The sequence below is a fragment of the Emys orbicularis genome, chromosome 9 (assembly GCF_028017835.1).
Source record: "Emys orbicularis isolate rEmyOrb1 chromosome 9, rEmyOrb1.hap1, whole genome shotgun sequence".
Lineage (NCBI taxonomy): Eukaryota > Metazoa > Chordata > Testudines > Emydidae > Emys > Emys orbicularis.
Window position 1 is genome coordinate 91,050,200 of NC_088691.1, and position 19,303 is coordinate 91,069,502.

The window sequence follows — 19,303 nt, forward strand, 5'->3', positions numbered from 1 at the left end:
AAAAAAACCCATCATGAGTGCCTGATAAAGCATGAAACCCCCACTTTTCCCTTAAAAGAAACCTCTAGCAACTCAGACCAGGCCATTCCCCATTTACTTCTTGCTGATTATCCATCCTAAGCTCTTGCATTTATGATGCTCTTGGATAGTTCCACGTTAGCTGGTGGTTGTTTAGTTATTCTTTTTTTCCAGCTCCCCGATTATGGGAGTGTTGAAGAAAAGAGACACTTTCCCACTGTTAAAGTGACTCAGATAGCTTCTCTGAATGCATTACCATAAGCTTCTCCCCCACTCAAGGTCACTTCTTTGGCAAAGTTAGGATGGAAAGGGCAGGGACAGGGAGAGACTCTGTGCATTCCAGGCACACAAATGTTTCTCTTTTGTAAGATTGGGGGTGGAGGGAAGGTTGTTTGCCTTTCTCTGTAAATACTTCTTTTGGAATTTGATCATTTTAGTAACAATGTTTTTCTAAATTCATCAGTATGAAGGAAATGAAACCCAAAGGTTTGAATTACAAGGTAAATGGTGCATTTGTATATAGCTTTAAATGACATGAGGGGGCTCTAATCCCCACTATCCATTTATTTTTTTGGTACAGATCAGTTACTAAAAAAATGTATTTTTACATTGATTTTTTTTTAAACTTCCTTTTCTTTATTCCAATTAATTTGTGTTCTGACTTGCATCCTTAAAGTGGACGTTTTTTTTAACATGCAGTATAATGTACCAGTTACAAACACAGTAAATTCCAGTGAATACTGATGATGCCTTTGTACTTTAAATGAAATATTGTACAATAAACAACAAAGTATGTGCAAACACTGGCTTTTTTCTTCCTCCCTGTGTGTCTGCAAATATCTACTCCCTGTTATGTTTTTATTCAGTTTTCCCAGTGATTCTGAAGGATTTTCTTGGTGATTCAGGGAGAGTAATTCTACTCTGTAGTTGGTCTGTACTGCTCAGTATCGTTCTGATGCTGTGTTATAATTATCAAAACTAAGTATCATACTTCCTGTGCAGGGGTTTTTTACAGTACAGTTCATTCCTTGTATTAACATTCCAAATGGTAGCTTGAGTCAGCATAATTATCAATAATCTTTTCTATGTCTGGAAAACATAGAAATCAATATTGTTAAAGTGATACAACACACTAGTGTGGACATAGTTATACCATTATAAAAGTGCTTATACGGGTACGGTTTATAAGCTATACCCGTAGAAGCACATGTAGAACAGAGTAAGGGCATGAACTTGGGCCCATAGAAGTCAATGTTATAATAATAAATAATATAAAATAATATAACAGCTCTCATTGATTTAAATGATGCATGATTAAGCCCTAATTGCGTCCACACTGTAGGCTGTACTGATTTAACTATTTTGTTAAATCACATCCTTATCTGAAATAGTTGAAACAATTCAAAAACTGTGTAGACCAAATCTTGGAACTAGAAAAGGGAATAGCTCTGATGTTAGCAAAAGCAGTAGTGTGTTCTTAACTCAAATTATCTACCTTGAGTTAAAATGCTAGTGAAGACATGGCAACTCTGCTTTTAATTTAGGTTAGCAGCTCGAGTTCAATCCCAGCTCCACTATTGGCTTTAACCTGAGCTGCTAACCTGAGTTAAAAGCCAAGTTGCTGTGTCTTCATGCCTGTTTTAACCAGAATTAAGAACATACCTTTTCTGCAGTGTGACATATCCTTAGTGATTGAGGGTCTGATCCAAAGCCCATTGAAGTTAACTGCAGTTAAGGCTCCCACTGACTGCAATGAACTTTGGATGATGCCGTAGATAAAGACCTTGAGCTGGATTGTTTTCTTACACCCCAAAATGACTCCACTGATTTCAGCAAAGTTATTCCCAGTTCATCCCTGTGTCAGTAACAGGAGAATCTCTCCCCGTGTGTGTGTCTAAAAATTCCCTGAGGGCCTAATGCTGCAGTTCTTAGTGTGCTAAGGCAAAATTCGGATTGAAATCAATGGAAGTTTTGACTGAGCGAAGATTAGAGAGTGTTGGCCCTTCGTGTTTTATTAATATACCCATTGGCAGCAACACCTTTCTTCATGTTCCTGAGACACCAGTGCAAAGGAAATGCCTTTTTGAAGTACTCAGGGAAATCAGATCAAACGTTTTGGGTTTTTTTCTCTTATGACTGCTATACATTAAACAGAACACGGAGAATTAAACTGAATTATTTTATTGAGGGAGAAGGAATCCTAACTATTTCAAGCAAATAGGTGAGAGCAATAAGAATTTTCTTAAGCACCAATTTACTCTAATATTTTTTACCAATAACTTTAAGATAATAACAAGCAACACTTTCCCAAGCCATTTATTTCAGACGTGGTATAAGGCTAAACATTGATTGGAATGTTAACAATGTGAGGTGCCTTTCTTTTAGAACACACTGCTGATTTCTGTTTTGATCATTACTGGATAATCTTTGACTGCAGGTGATTTCACTTACTGCTCCCCTTTTACAGATCTGCATTCCTGACTCCAGCCTAGGTTGACTGACGTACACACTGCTGGAAATTTACTTCTGAAGAATGATGAGGAAGGACAAGTGCACTGTCTGGTCTATGCTGGCATTTGACTTGCTTGGGAAGACATTACAAATAGAAGGGAGGGGGTTGATCAGAGCACAGGTCTGGGAGCCAGGAACTCCTGAATTCCAATCCCTGTTCAGACCTTGCTTTCTTCATGGCTTTGGGTACGTCACTTAACCGCTCTGTGCCTCAGTTTCCCTGTCTATGAAATGGGAATAATAATCCTTCCTCATAGAGTTGCTGTGAGGCTTAATTCATGTTTATGATACTCTGGCGTGAGGCACTGTAGAAGTGCATATTATTACAGTAATTTATTTATTATTCACTAGTGTTGACAGTGGAGATGGAAAGGCAACTGGTGCTTCCTTACTGACGTCAGGAACAGATCTGTCAATAGGGAAGAGCACTAAAGAAATCATGCTTGGTCTATATAGTAATGAAAACAAATGGTAGCTATTGGCAAAGGCAGTGAATGGGGACTACACATCTCCTGATACCTAAACACTGAATGGTCCTGGGGATGGAGTATGGATGAACTAAGGCACAACCCTTAGGATCCAGGCCCTGCAGTTAGAGAAAGCAGAGCAGAAAGCAGTGGCTAATTTTGGCCAGTTGTCTGCACAGGTGGCGGTCAAAATGGCTGAACTTGTCTCAGTTGAAGACTCAAGAATGGGAGAAATTGGAGTGTCCATCTGGGGTGGGGAGGTTATATGACAGAATGGGGGAAGAATGTTCAGAGGCAGTAGGGTTGGAAGTGGGGAGGATTAGGAGGAAAGGTTGTTCATGGGCCATTAACGTTTTGGTGGATCTGGGCCTTGTGCCTTAATCCTTCTCTTCCAAGGTACTTAGAACAACACGGCTCACGAAGATGGGACACTGGCCTCTTCAGCTCTCTCTCCCCCTTCTCCTTTCCTGCAGAAAGCCATGCTGGGAGGCTTAAAGGGATTGAAAATGGGGCATGGCACAACCAGGTGAATGTACTGTTACCATTCTCAGACTTTAAATGTTTTTTTTTAATGTATTGATTAGAATGAGGTCGACGCCATGACACACAGGCTGGAGTGGAATTCCCACAAGCGGTGGGGGTGGGGGGCTGGGGAGTTCAGATCCAGAGCTCTATTTTAGCCTCCTCTCCAGGACTGACTCAACACAAATAGTGTTGGTACTGAGCTGCCTTTGGGGCCAAGCAGATCCAAATGTGGTTTTCTCTCACGGCATTTTGTTGTGTTGTATTGTTCTATACAATGTACACAATGTGAACTGTAACTCCCCAGTTCTTTGGCAGAACACTTGTGCTCATTACATCACAGGCCGGGTACAGTTAGTTGTTGTATACACTCAAGAGGAGCAATAAGTGCTGTCTTTGATATGTGGGCACCATGAAAGAATGTGTAACACACAGATGTGCAGCGTTGTGGAGACTGGCCTGCGATTGTGGATTGTGCGTAGGGGAATGCTGCTTTATGCTGAATAGCTCCTCTTCAGAGAGCCAAAGGAGGTGATTGCCTCTTGGAGAATTCCCACAGCAAAGGCTGGTGGAACACCAACCTACAAACCAGGTAAACCCAGAGACCTGTTGATTCCCAAAGCTTTAACCAAGCTCCCATTCAAACTGTATTTTTTCTGTGAATAAAAATGTGTCTCAAGTTGTTGAAAAGTAAACTGAGGATTAGAACACAGGGTTACGCAGCTACATCCAGGTTAAACACTGGAATAAATTGCCTAGGGAGGTTGTGGAATCTCCATCTCTGGAGATATTTAAGAGTAGGTTAGATAAATGTCTATCAGGGATGGTCTAGACAGTATTTGGTCCTGCCATGCGGGCAGGGGACTGGACTCGATGACCTCTCGAGGTCCCTTCCAGTCCTAGAATCTATGTATCTATGAATCCCGGGGCAGGAGGAGTGTATCTCTATTAGGTGGCACAAATTGCAGCACAAATATGAATAGTGAAATGTAAAAGCTAAATAGGGACATTCAGCAAGAGCTTCCCATTGAGGGTTGGGCTCATCATTCCAGGTGGAGCGCTGAGAGGCATGGTTCCTCACAGCAAGGACCGCCCAGTGTCTTGAGTGGGGGGACATTAGCTGCTTTTCTGTTCCTCCACAGCCAGCTACCAGTATTGGATTGCAACAGTCCTTGTGCTCAGGGTCTGCAATTTCAGCTGCCCCCGTGTGGGTGGCACAAGGGCATGGGGAGGATGCATGTGTCTCATTGCTCACTCACACGGGCTGGTCATAGTCTGGCCTGAAATGTCTTTGGATTGGAGCTCAGTCAGTGACCTCACTTTGCTTCATCCTCCACATTAACCCCCTGCCACACCTTCACTGCTCCTTTTTTATAGGCACCTGGGTAAGGCACACACTGGCGATAGTTTTACTCTGTAGCCAATTGTGGTCCAGGATAGTGGGTGCAGCTGTCTGACAGTCAAGAGATCCAGGTTCTATTCCTGGCCCTGCTACTAGCTCATTGTTTGAACCTGGACAAAATTCCTTGCCTGTAAGTTGGAGAGAATGTAAGGTGTGGATGAAAAGTATAAAGTGCTAGGTATCTTTATTCCATTAGAGTACAGGGCATCTCTTCAGTTCAGTTTTGTCTTGGCCTTTGTTTTTAGTAAACCTAAATGTACATGGCAGAGGGGCATTGCTGGCACATGATGGCATATATCATGATATCATGTGCCAGCAATGCCCCTCTGCCATGTACATTGGCCAAACCGGACAGTCTCTACGCAAAAGAATTAATGGACACAAATCTGACATCAGGAATCATAATACTCAAAAACCAGTGGGAGAACACTTTAACCTGTCTGGCCATTCTATGACAGACCTGCGGGTGGCTATCTTAAAACAGAAAAACTTCAAAAACAGACTCCAACGAGAGACTGCTGAGCTGGAATAGATATGCAAACTAGACACAATCAACTCAGGATTAAATAAAGACTGGGAATGGCTGAGCCATTACAAACATTGAATCTATCTCCCCTTGTAAGTATTCTCACACTTGCTTCTTATCAAACTGTCTGTACTGGGCTATCTTGATTATCACTTCAAAAGTTTTTTTTTTTTTTTTTCTCTTACTTAATTGGCCTCTCAGAGTTGGTAAGACAACTCCCACCTGTTCATGCTCTCTGTATGTGTGTATATATATCTCCTCAATATATGTTTCACTCTATATGCATCCGAAGAAGTGGGTTGTAGCCCACGAAAGCTTATGCTCTAATAAATTTGTTAGTCTCTAAGGTGCCACAAGTACTCCTGTTCTTATTCCATGATAGTCCCAGACTGCAAAGTGCAAAAATGTTATTGGTCACAGCATAAAAGTGGATCAATATTTATTTTCACGAATCCTGCCTCACATATCTTTACCTTTCTTTCTTTTTACCTTGTGTTCATCACGTGCAGTGAGAGGGAGCAGCTCAGGCTTTTAACTTCCATTGCAGTTTAGAACTGTTAAAGGGATGATTTCAATTAAAAGATGTTTCTTGGTTGATGGATGCTTAAGTTTGTTTTGGAACATCAGGATTTTAAATCCAGAATTTTTGATTTGAATGATTGCAGAGCTGGAGCAAAACCTCTAGATCTGGATTTGGATTTTGAATCCCCCACCTGCAGAGTTTGGAGCTATATGGATCCAGATTTTTGGGTGTGGCTATTTCCATTACGGCTATGTAAAACTTTCATACTCAAAGCACAGACCATCTGGTTTGGTTTCAAGTTTTATTACAAACACAAATGTCAGGCCATATTCACCAGCTGCACAAACCTTTCTAGGCCGAGTTTCAGGGAAAGCCTTCACTGAGTTTTAGAGTGAATGGAGAGCTGGAAAGGGATGAGTTTGGAGATGAGTTGGGTCCAGTTTCAAGTGTTGAAGGCCAATTTACAGAAACACTCTGCTGCTTCATCTGAGTTTGACGTTGAGAATTGGGTTAATTCAAACACAAACTCACAGTAAAACTTGGAGTCAGTTCCTCTGGTGGTGGTAGCATACAGTAGATGTACCCTACCTAGTGAATCAACAGGCACCAGAATGGAAAGAGAAGGTCACGCAAAGCAGAACTACTGTCCTCTTTCCAGCTCTCTGAGAGGCACACGCCAGTCATTGCAAAAGGCTGTATTTGCATTTTCTTGGATTATAGGTTGATGGTGTTTGATCCCAAATCAAATCCACAGAAACCCTAGGAAGACAGTTCTGAGGCAGGAATAAAGTTTACTACAGGGAAGAAACAGACATAGTCAAAGCAAAAAATATGAATCTCTGTAAACTCCAGTGTCCTGCCAAGTGGTTGGCAGGATATTAGCATTGGCTGAGGTAAAGGGACAGCTATTGGAGGCACCACAAAGGATCAGAGCACAAATACCTGTTTCTCACACTTCCAAAGCCTCCCTCTGTCCTGGCAGGATCTCCAGCTCCTACATACCTCTGGGCTGCATGGGCCAAAGATTGCCTTTAAGAAACATTCTCATCTCTTGGCTCTTATTTACTGACCTAACACCTCAACATATCATTTTGCTGGGTGGAAGAAGAGCTCCATATTGGGTGTAATATCAGCTCTAAGAGCTAGGCAGTTGTGTTATTCACTTGGTCGAGACTGCCCTAATCACACAATGATTCTCAGTGCAGCTGGGAGGTCAGAGACGCAGTATGACCTACACAGCAAGAATCTCTCTCTGTTGAACACAAAACTCCACGCCAGGGTTTCTCTGAGACTGTGCCAGATGCAAACCATTACCTATTGGGTATGTCTCCCAGCCTGAGTAGAGTGACTCACGCTAGCAGGGCTTGAGTTAGCATGCTAAACATAGCAGTGTGGATATTGTGGCTCAGGCTGGAGCTCAGGGCATGGTGGGATTGACAGCCTGAGCTACAATGCTATTTTTAGTGCACTAGCTTGAACCCAACTAGTGTGACTATGTTAGTGCAGGCTGGGAGGTGCCGTGTAATAAACAGTAGAGATGACAAACCCAAGTAGGAGAGCATGTCCTAGAAAGAACAGACATGCAGTTACCAGTCTAGAAAGTGGATGCAAGGACGAGTGGAAGGAAATCTTCTAACTCTCAGCTGAGGCACCAGCTGAAATGAAAAAGCAACAGAAGGCTCAGGTACATAGCAGAGCTTGGGCAGGTTGGAAAACCAGTGAGATATTTCAGGAACATTTTATGAATTTAGGTTTAAGATATTGATGAATTTTTCAATTTCAACAAATTCCAGCCAGCTCTAGAGCTGCTTCAGAACAAAAACTGCTTGATTATAGGAATGTTCAGGGTTTTGTCTTTATTTTTGTTAAAATGAAATGAGAAAAATGGGGACTGATTCTGGGCAGAACAATTCAAAAGTAGAGCATGGCCCCATGGCCTGCAGGAGCACTTAACCCACAAGTTCTGAACCTGTGGGTCGTGACCACCCGGGGGCATCATGAGCAGATTTCAGCAGCCATCCTTCTGGCTAGAGGGGAGTGTGAAACATTTTTTCTGTTGTAACATGGGGTCACAGAATGGAAAAGACTGAGGCTAGGTCTACACTGGGGGGGGGTGTCAATTTAAGATACGCAAATAGCGTAGCTGAATTCGACGTATCCTATTCGACTTACCCCGCTGTGAGGACGGCGGCAAATCGACCGCCGCGGCTCCCCCGTCAACAGCGCTTACTCCTCCTGACGAGGTGGGAGTACGCGCGTCAATTCGGGGATCAATTTATCCGTCTAGATGAGACGTGATAAATCGATCCCCGGGAGATCGATTTCTACCCACCGATCCGGGCGGGTAGTGTAGACTAGCCCTGAGAATCAGCGGCCCTTTGGGCCTTTTACACCCACCTCTTATTAATACAACAGCTAGGGTGACCAGATGTCCCGATTTTATAGGGACAGTCCCGATTTTTGGGTCTTTTTCTTATATAGGCTCCTATTACTCCCTACCCCCTGTCCTGATTTTTCACATTTGCTGTCTGGTCACCCTAGTTCTCCCCCGGCGGGTGAGATGGGGTTCAGCGAGGGGGGAGGTCTCGGGGTGGGAGGGGTCTCTCCCCTGGCGGGTGAGGTGGGGTCTCGGGGTGAGCCTGGGGTTCTCAACAGCCCAGGCCCCAAGTACCTTGACAAGGCCTTTATCTGAGCTTGGCACTGTGAATCTGCTGATAGCATATGGTTTGAAAGGGAGGCAGAATGGAAAGAGACAGACACTATAAACTCAGTGAGCAAAGGGCAAAACACTCAGAGAGGCTTTTTATCTATCCTCTAATCCTGCATGCTCCCAGCTGTGAAGAGGAAGGGGTGGGACCCACAACTGCCACTTTGAATTTACTGGTCTGAATCAGGGCTGATGCAATTGGTCTTGGTTGCTGGAGGGGAGGGTAAAAGAACTAGTCAGAATATGACACTGACTGTTTGATACTTAAAACTTTAATAGTCAACCTGCTGTCATTTTCTTAGGTTTTTATTGTGTAAACTAATAACCATTTTTCACAACAATGCAAGTAAATTCCAAAATCAGCCCATTTAAATGTTTCTTCTACAAAGGAAATTTTGGAGCACTTAAGGCAAAGTTTGTCTATATTTAACTTCAATTTAGCATTGAAAAATATCAGACCTTCAGATACTGATCAGTTTAACAAAATTTATATGGGATTTTTTTTCTTTCCTTTTTTGGTGTAGTCTTTCATTTAAAAGCTTTACATTATTATGGAAATTTATACTAAGACAGTTTTCTCTGGCTTCCTTTATAAATTCATTTTTTAAATTTAAAGGCACACAATAAAGCTTTATGCATTTATTAAAATATACACATTTTGGTAAATTTAGATTTCTTTTCTTAGTATTTTGATGTCTATATATTTAATATATATATATATATATATAATATATATATATATATATATATTAGTATCAACAACACTCATTTGAAAATAAAAATCACTCCATAACACATCTGCATATTTTTTTCTTTCTTCATGACACACCACAAGTTCCCATTGTACAGTGCATCAATGGGGTTTTGGAAACCACAAATAAAATAAAATAAGAATATAACAAACTTGTTAACAAATACATCAATTCATACCAGAACTGTAGAGAATTGTTACATCAGAAAATACCATCTGCATAAAAGCAAGTTATACATCATAAGACCAAACAAAATGAAAAAAAGTAACGATCATTTACAAGCTGAATTTATAACATCTGATGTCAGTGTGTGATTTATTTTCTGCAGTGAGGATGCTAGAATGCTGGGTCTTGTAATCAAATTGTTGTAACCACGTGCTGCGAAAAAGTTGCAGAGGGACTAAAATCTGAAGTGGGCCAAAAAAAGTTGAAGTATTTATGCTTCATCAGTATAATATTCTGGTTCCTTTGAAAGGGAGGGATTATGATTATCAGGATGGAGTCACCACTTGAACAGAGGGAATGAAGTGTGTAACTTCCATTAATGTTAATTGGAATTATAGAGTATGTATAGGCTTGCATTTTCTAAAAGTACCCATTAAGTTTGGATGCCCCCATTTCCGAGGGTCCAATCTGAGACACTGAACATGGAATTATGGAGGTGCTGGACACCCACATCTCCCATTGACTTCACATGTTGGGTGTGCTCAGAACCCCTGAAAGTTAGGACCTTTAAGTACCTTAAATTGGCCACCCAAAAATGGAGGCACCCAGAATTAGTGGAGACTTCAGAACATTTTGGCCTTGATTTTCTCCCTGCACATCAAAGAGCCCCAAAATTCTGTTACTAGGGGAAATGTGGATGACCTGCAACCAGAGATGGACCTGGACCCCAACTTTCAGGGGTTCTGAACTTCCTCCAAATTCGTGGTAGTTGGATCTAGGGTTTGCATTGAGGCCCATCTCTGCTGCAAATTGGTAATTTCCATACTTGCTTATACACCTGTCCATTGGTAGTTTTAATTCTTTGAATAAGGGAAAATATTATAAACCATAGGCTAATATCTAGGGTGTTTTCGGCTTGACATTGGACTATGCTAATTGTTTCTTAATCTACTCCTAGGAGTTATCAAGGAGATTATAAATTATATTAATCTCTGCAATATCTTTAGAAAGAGTCTATTCTTATGGAACACAGCCCTCCAGTTCTTTCATTACAGTTTTATATGTGTTTTATGCTTTCCATACACATAAATACGGCTTCATTATCCCTAATGTCAATACTGCAGCACAAATTTTCCTCCTGCATAGGCTCTTTTCTTTTCTTTTCTTTTCTTTGTTTGTTTTTTAGATGAGAGTAGAGTGGATGATTCCCTCTAATAGCCCATGACATAAGAGGTGATTGTGAACAAAATGTTCAGAATTTACAGAAATCCACAAATCTGCCTGGAAAAAGAAGGGATGGGTGGATATAGAAATGCTAGGGTCAAGTATAGAGATATTAATAGCCACAGGGTTGTATCCAATGGGCCCTGGATCAGTTACACAAGTATTATTAGTGATTGCATGATAACAGGTATTGTTACTGGTGACTACTCTGGTACAAGCTATTTAGACTGCATGGGAATATAGGCCTTGATTCAGCAAGAACTTTGGCATGTGTTTATGGCTAGGCACATGCTTAAGTACCTTGCAGAACTGGGGCTACAATGACTATTTTAAAATATTATCTAGTACAGGAGCTGGTAGGAAAATAAGGCATATTCTTTCTCCCTGAAAATGTTGGGACAGACCTGCTTAGGTGCCATCTATTTTGTCTTAGGTATTTCAAACACATTTATCACCATGATATCTAAGCACCAGATTTCAGTGAGAGATGATCTTTTCAGGAGATGCTCAGCACAGTTCAGGATCAGACCCACAGAGAGGATATCAGCGCTGATTAAATAGACAAACACATTGAAAATACAGATTCTCAGTGGGTGAGAGCCCAGGATTCCTTCTTGTGAATTGTAATATATGTATAAATATATCTAAAAAGTGGGTACCTGATGTAGATTTATGGGGTTGTATTTTCAAAGGCACCTCAAACTGCACCTGCAAAATGTACCGCCCACCCCACCATGCATCTGAGCCGCATGCATGCAAAAAGGTGCATGTGAAAATTCTGTCTCAGATCCTGTGATCTTTCTTAAGGGCAAAACTCCCATTGGGATGTTTGCCTATGTAAGGGCTGCACTTTGTGGGTGCTCTATACGAAGGCCCTTTGGAAATGTACTCAGATTTTCTTTTGGACAGGGAAGAACATTTGTGGAAGATCAAACAAACACAAATACATTAAATTAATGAGGTAAAGAGTTGAATAAAAATGTGAGTTTATATTAAAGATGTGATTTTGTTGATACTTCAGTTTTTAAAAAAATACACCCAACCAGTATATATTCTGAGGCTGTTTTTATCACAGGACTCTGATGACATACAAATCATGCAAGCTTTGGTCTTGCTTATATTCAAATCAGAAATCCTGGATGAAGATACAGCCTTATATCATTTAAGAAGAGTATATAGTCTCTCTCTCTCTCTAATAGACTATACTAGTTATATGCGTGTACAGATGCACACAGTAACTTATACAGAATTTTAAGAGCATGGTAAAAACCAAGTAAAAGCTAGGAGATTCAGAGCCTACATCCTTCCTTCCAAATCTAAATATAAATGTGCTTGAGTCTAGCTGAGGTCACATTGGGGCTAGATCCACTCTTGGATACAGCTTTGCAACTCCTGTTAAAGTCAATGGGTATCTGTAGGTAAAACTGGGGCCACTTTGACTTGCCTCAACAGATGAAATTGTACACAGAACATTCTATCCTTCATTTCCTTGCTTTTACTATTTATTTCTCATAAATTGAAGGTTCTTTTAGAATTTCTGTATGAACTCAGGTGTTTGTAAAATCAATTAGAATTAAATACATTCTATTGAACCCAATCCTCTAATAATTAGTCACATGAGTAATTCTCACTCACATAAGCAGTTCTGTTGACATTGAAGGGCTAGATTCTTATTGCAGCTACACCAGTATGTAACTTAACTGACAGGAATTCTACTGAGATCATTGACGTTATTCTGGATATTTACTGGTGTAACTGAAAGCAGAATCTGGCTCCCAGGGACTACTCATGTGAGTAAGAACATAAGAAAGGCCATACTGGGTCAGACCAAAGGTCCATCTAGCCCAGTATCTTGTCTTCTGACCGTGGCCAATGCCTGGTGCCCCAGAGGGAATGAACAGAACAGGCAATCATCAAGTGATCCATCCCCTGTATCAGGGATGTAAGGATTGCAGGATTGGGCCCATTGGTTTAATTGAGGAAGCTGTTGTGAATGAATGTGTATGTGTGTATTAAAACATGGCTCCCATGCACTTCGAGTGCACGTATCCAAAATCCATCAGAGTTTTTATATGAATTTTTTACGGTGCATATACAGCAACTTTTAATTGCATAGGTGAATTTGGTACAGGATACAGCACTGAACTGAGCCTGGCATAGTATGGGCAAGTGCTATGCAGCCTTCACACAGATCTGCCTTTGAACCTCAATCCTGCTCTACAACCCCCTGTCCTGGCATTCTAGCTCTGGGACCCTCTCTCCAGCAGTTTGCCAGTTGGGCTGTGGACAGATGCTGAACAGGGACTTGGATGAGGCCACAACATTCACTTTCATTTGTTATCTATCCCAGGATTTTAACCTAGGTCTCAGGAGGATAAAGGCTAGAACATAAGATTGGCCATATTGGGTCAGACCAATGGTCCATCTAGCCCAATATCCTGTCTCTGACAGTGGCCAGTGCCAAATGCTTTAAAGAGAATGAACAGAACAGGGCAATTGTCAAGTGATCCATCCCCTGTCATCCATTCCCAGCATCTGGCAGTCAGTGGCTCAGGGACACTCAGAACATGGGGTTGCATCCCTGACTATCTTGGCTAATAGTCATTGAGGACCTATCCTCCAAGAACTTATCTAATTCTCTTTTGAACTCAGTTATAATTTTGGCCTTCGCAACATCCCCTGACAATGAGTTTCCCAGGCTGACAGGGCATTGTGTGAAGGCTAATGCATTAATCCACTGCACCATTTCAATCTTTCTGACATACACACTCTCTCTTCTCCACTAACTATGATTTAAAGAACATCACCACCACTGCAGTGTGGTTACTCAAAGGCACTAACCCACATTATGGCAGGAGCATCAAAATCTGTATCTGGAATTCAGCTATTCCACCAAGGCTTTGTCACTCACCAGGTAGTTGAAATTGACAAGTTGATGGTAAGAGCCTGTTATATTGGAAAATCTCATACGTTATTAATTTTAAAGGCCTCTTTGGTGAAAAGTTTTAAAGTGTGAGTAAAAGTTTTGAAAAGATCCGTTAGCCAGTTTTGCCCCCAGATTTTTTTTTTTTTGCTAAAAAGTAGTAAAGCAACTAAAAGAAAGAAAAGAAAAATAACTGCTGTGCCCCAGAGATGCCATCCAGAGACATTTTTATGACCAATTATTGAAATAGGGGATTAACACAGAAGCTGTAACATTCAAATTCCACCCAAATTTGAAGATATTTGGACACTGAAGGAATTTGGTTGAAGTCCGTCTCTGACAGAACCTTTCATGGCGCTAGTGAGCTCAGCTATGCAATTGTAACAGTAACATTGGAGGCATATTTGGGCATCTAAAGTTAGAATTTGGCCTTTCAAATAAGTTCCTTGTCCCAGTTACCTTTTTCAGTGAGCTCTTTTCACTTACTAACTACAGCCGAGTGCATTGTTAATTTTTTTCAGTTTGGTGACCAAACTGAAACATTTGAAAAAAAAATCAGTTTTTAGTGTAGCTCAATTTACTTCATTTAGTTTTTAGGGTTTTTCTTAATTATTTTGGGGGTGTTCTTGTTTTTTAAATAACTAGCTAAATTTCTAAATGAAATGGAAAATCCAAACATCATTTTGAAAATGTTGAAACAAAATGTTTTGACTTTAAAATTCCATTTTTGGGGCCCAAACTATTCACGTAGTTCAGCCCAAATTTGTGAATCAATTTGGTTGACCCAAAGCCGCATTTTTCAGTGAAAAAACTATTTGCTTGAAAAATTTTACCCAGCTCTACTCCCTACTGTTTGATCAGCCACTTATAACGAATGGACCAAACCCTGAAGACCTTCCTTAGTTCTCATTAAGTCCTTATGCCAAGAAAACTCCCACTGACATCAGTGTTTTTTCTCTGTGTAAACTAAGGGACATAAACCTCCCTTCCTCTCTCCTTGACCTTGTGGAAGCCAGCGGGTGTTCTGCAGGGTTCCAGCACTACAAAGTTTATTATTACAGTATATAAATTGTTTGTCTAGCACCCTGAACACATTGGCTGGGAGTCACGTTATAAATAAATGTGTTCTTGTTTATGGAGAATTCTAGTGTTATTTAATTTATTGTGCAGCCATCAGGAAAGGATCTATTCCTCTTTGCAGTTTCTTGCCATGTGTCTTAAGTTTTTAAATGTGACGGCTGGTGGCATTCCAAGGTGTCCCATTTAAATTTCAGCTTAGCTGTGTGCTGATGTTAGAAAGTCATAATGGTGACTACAATCTGTGTCCAGCTGGGCTTTCATCTCAGAGGGAGAAGAGAGATAATTATTGCAGTTTAACCTGGAGGAGTGGAAGCAAACCACAGGCTCCACAAGAGAAAAATTCAAGGAGGACAAGTGTGACTAGTTAGCTGTCTAAGGTCTATCAGGAATGGGTTTAGTGTTTGTGCCATACAGTTGCTGAACAAGAACTTTTGTGATCTGTGCTGCATTGAGACTGTGCCGCCCTATTGCATTGCATGGAACCTGTCATTTATTCTTGTGTTGGTAGCTGAGACAAGTGGTGTAAATCTAGCTCCAGGATTTGCTGAGTGATCATAGCAATTCCTTTGCCTCTGTCTAGAACTCCATCTTCCTTGACAGGAAAAGGGGCTGGTTTTAGTGTCCAGATTTTACAATGTTCCTTTTTTTCCTGCATGTGTAATTTTTTGAAGGGGAGGAATACTCTAATTAGACCCTTCCTCTGGCTTTTCCAAGTGTTCTGTGTTGTCCATCTTTTCCAACTGCACGCTTTCTGGGGCAGGGACTATGTCTCATACAGTGCTGAGCACAGCTGGCCCTCAACAAATCAATGATACTAACCAGCATGAAAATGGTAAGGAATAGTATTTAAAGTCCTATAATAAGTTGAAAAAACCTTCACAGCTGCATATGTATTTAGACAGTAAGCTATTTAGAGTATGGATTTTGTTCTGTGTTTGTACAGTGCCTAGCACAGTAAAGTCCTGCTCCATGAGATGCTATGGCAATACTACTAATAAATAATAGTGCAAAGTATCAGATCCTAGATACTTCTCTCTCCTTCAAGGGAGATCTGCCCTGGCTTAGGTCTGGGAGATCAGGCATGAGGAGCAGCTGATACATGGTTTGGAGCCCTGGAGCCACCAACCCCCACAAATGAGTTCTACCCATTATCCCTCACTGGTCACTTGTGGATCTTTTATCTCCCCTGCACATGGTCTGCAGGTCCTGCTGCAGGCCTGGGTCTGCAAAATGGTCTGTACCAGTGAAAGAGAGGAGGGCTCAGTCAGACCTCTTGCGCTACTGGGCGTGGGGATGAAGGGCTCTGTGCTGCCTCCTGCCCTCCTCTTCCCCCCCCCCAACCACCTGGGGGAATATTTTGGGGTTTTTTTGCTGATGGGCACCCTTCCCTTTTGGAGATGTCAGCCATCTCCTGTATGCGGGTGGAGGTGGGGGGGTGCTTAGTGCCCTCTGGCTGAGCTCCTCAACTGTTGGTCAGCAAGCGAGACCTGCCCCTTAAGCAAGGACATGGCCTCTTCCTAGCACCCTTACTGCCTTACAAGGCAGGAGGGCCATGGAGTCACAGGCCTTGCCCCCAGAAGGAGAGGGTGGAACTGGGCACAGCTTTATCTTGATCCAGAGGGTGCTCTGGGTGCAGGCTCAGGCCAAGCTTCACACAATCAGGATCTGGTGCAGTATATCCGCTGGGCATAAAATCACCACTACTGGAGGGCCTGCTCCTAAACTCACCCCAGGAACCTCCCTGATTTCCATGGAACTACCCATGCAAGTAAAGACTATTCACACATGTGTTGTGGTATCAATTGTCTGAATTACTGTATCTCTCAAGCCCCAGCATTATTTACTCTGAGTCCATGTGAGCAAAAACTCTCTAAATGCACCACGTTCATGCTAATGTAGTGCAAACGTCTTCCTATTCAAATGACAGAGTGACAAGTAAATTTCACCTGAATATGCACCATGGAGTCTGACTTTGCTAAGCATTGGTAGGGAATGTCTGGGGGAACTGTGGTCCTGATTCTATTCTTGATTACACCAGTGTACATCTGGAGCAATGCTAATGAGGTCAGTGGAGTTCGCTGGATTACCCTGGTGCAACTGAAAGGGCAGAAATTAGCCCTGTAGCTTTCAAGCAGAGACTAGTCTCTCATGTATTTGATATGCTCTCTGCTCTCTGCTCATTAAAAATAGGTTTTGGATAAAAAATCTTTTTTTCATGTATTGCAATAATTTAAAACCAGATCTGCTATATGGGCCATTGAGCTAGGAATGGATCATCTGTGTGGAAGTTGCTGATCAATAATTTACACTAGAGATGCCACCCCATGCTCTGAGTGTCACAAGCCTGTTTGCCAGCAGCTGGGAGTGGATGACAGGGGATGGGTCACTCTGTGATTGACTGTGCTGTTCATTCCCTCTGAGGCACCTGGCATTGGCCACTGTCGGAAGACAGGACCAATTGGTCTGATCCAGTATGGCCGTTCTTATGTAAATACACAGTGTGATAAGAACCAGATGTTTTTTAAAGGGAAGAGACAATAAAACATTTCTCCTTGGCTCTGAAAGTTAGAATCCAAATGTGCTATGAAGAAGACATTAGTCCTATATGGTATGGGTGTGAGCTACATCAGAGACAAATGGGTGAAATCCTAGCTCCATTGAAGTCAATGGCAATGCTCCCATTGAGTTCAATGGGGCCAGGATGTTCAACCAGACTCTCTGCTTCTGCATTCCAAAACTCAAAGTCAGCCAGGACGCTCCAGGTGATAGTTTTGTAATTCAGGGGGCTGGTGGCAGACTGTTCTCAGAAAGGGGGCTTTCAGCCCTGGAATGTACCCCTCTGTTGGTCTAGTAGAACCCAAGTGTGCTGGCTATCAGGTCAGGCTGCAAGGCCTGCTATATACCCTCTCTGAGATTTTCAAATCTGCCTAAGGGATTGAGAGACACAGCCCGTTAATTTTAATATGATTTGTGCATCTAAATCCCCAAGGCTGCTTTGAAAATCTTTATCTCCGGCTTTGTCCTGGTGAGGTGAGCGCCAATTTGGGCGGGTGGTGTTCCACGATGACTCTGTATCGCTTTAGGGTTTAATGTGATGGAATATTCTGTACATGTGCCCAGTAGTGCTGATAGGTGCATTTAGCATATTGCAATTAAGTTACTAAATAAACAAAAACACGGATTGGAGAAAGTGACTCAGAAATGTTCAATTTCTTTATCAGGCCAATTCCTACCAGAGTTTAGTTAACTATGTTTCTTTTATATATTGGAAGGAAAAGACATAGCAGGCCAAAGTCATCCCTGGCATAACTCTACTGGCTTCAGTGGAGTTACACCACAGGTGAGTTTGGCCCAGTGTGCTTGTGATTAGATATGTGGAGGCTGTGTTATTCTGATCCTGCAGTCCTCACTCAGGCAAAACTCCCATTCACATTGCTGGGAGTTTTGCTCAGGTGAGAGTGGGAGGATTGGGCCAGTTCTCTACTAGTAGCCAGTGGATTAACTATCAATAAACATTCATTGCCTAAGAATCCCAGCCTTGTGTTACATGAACTCCCAGCTCCCTTTGCCTATTCCATTTGGTTTCAAAGTGAGGTGCGATACTATGGAATTTCATTAACTACAGTAGCTAGTTGCACTTCAGTATTTTTCATAGTAGCACCCAACAGTCCAGTGGTTAAAAATCTCAAAAACATATACAAGGTAAGGATCCTTAATACAAAATATAGTTTATGGCAAGGAATGAGATTTCAGTGGCCTGGTTATCTACAGTTGCCCCAAATATTGTCCAGTGACGACCTAAAGTTAATGACCCATGTGACATGAAGTAATAAATAGAAACTTCATCTGAAGAACTGAAATCTGAATGACAATCTGGACTGTGCCCAGTGGGAATTATTATGGATCAGTGAATCAGTAGAAGACACACAATGATGGAAATGGGAGTCCAAGCCTTGGTACCTATGGTACCAAGAGAAATGAAGTTTAATATTTATGAGTATTTATAGAGGAATGAATTAAGCCTAGATGAGGAGTGACCCTCATCATGATTAAGGATGGGCCCAAACCAGAAAGCTTAGATCCAGAGCTGAGAAATTCAGATGTGCTGGGATCTGAAATTTTGATTTGGTCTGTCCTAGAGCATGGTGCAAGCCATGAAGATTGCATTTTAATCCCAAAGCTTGGAGTGTTTGGATTCGGGAAGTTTGGTTCAGGCCCATCCCTAGCCATGGTGTTTGCAGTGAGTGCCATGGTGATGAAATGGAGGATGAAAATGTTGCTCTGTGAGACCAAGATCCCTGGATCCCCTTTCAATCTACTCCTGAGATTCCCTTGGGAAATGTTTTACTGCTTCAGTATGCTTACACCTAGCTAGCAAAGGTTTTCTTTCTATAAGTTCAAGGAAAAAATATACTTGCTAAGAAAATGCCAAATATGTTGCTTCACACCAGTATAGTCACGGGGTAAATAGTCTCTATGGAAA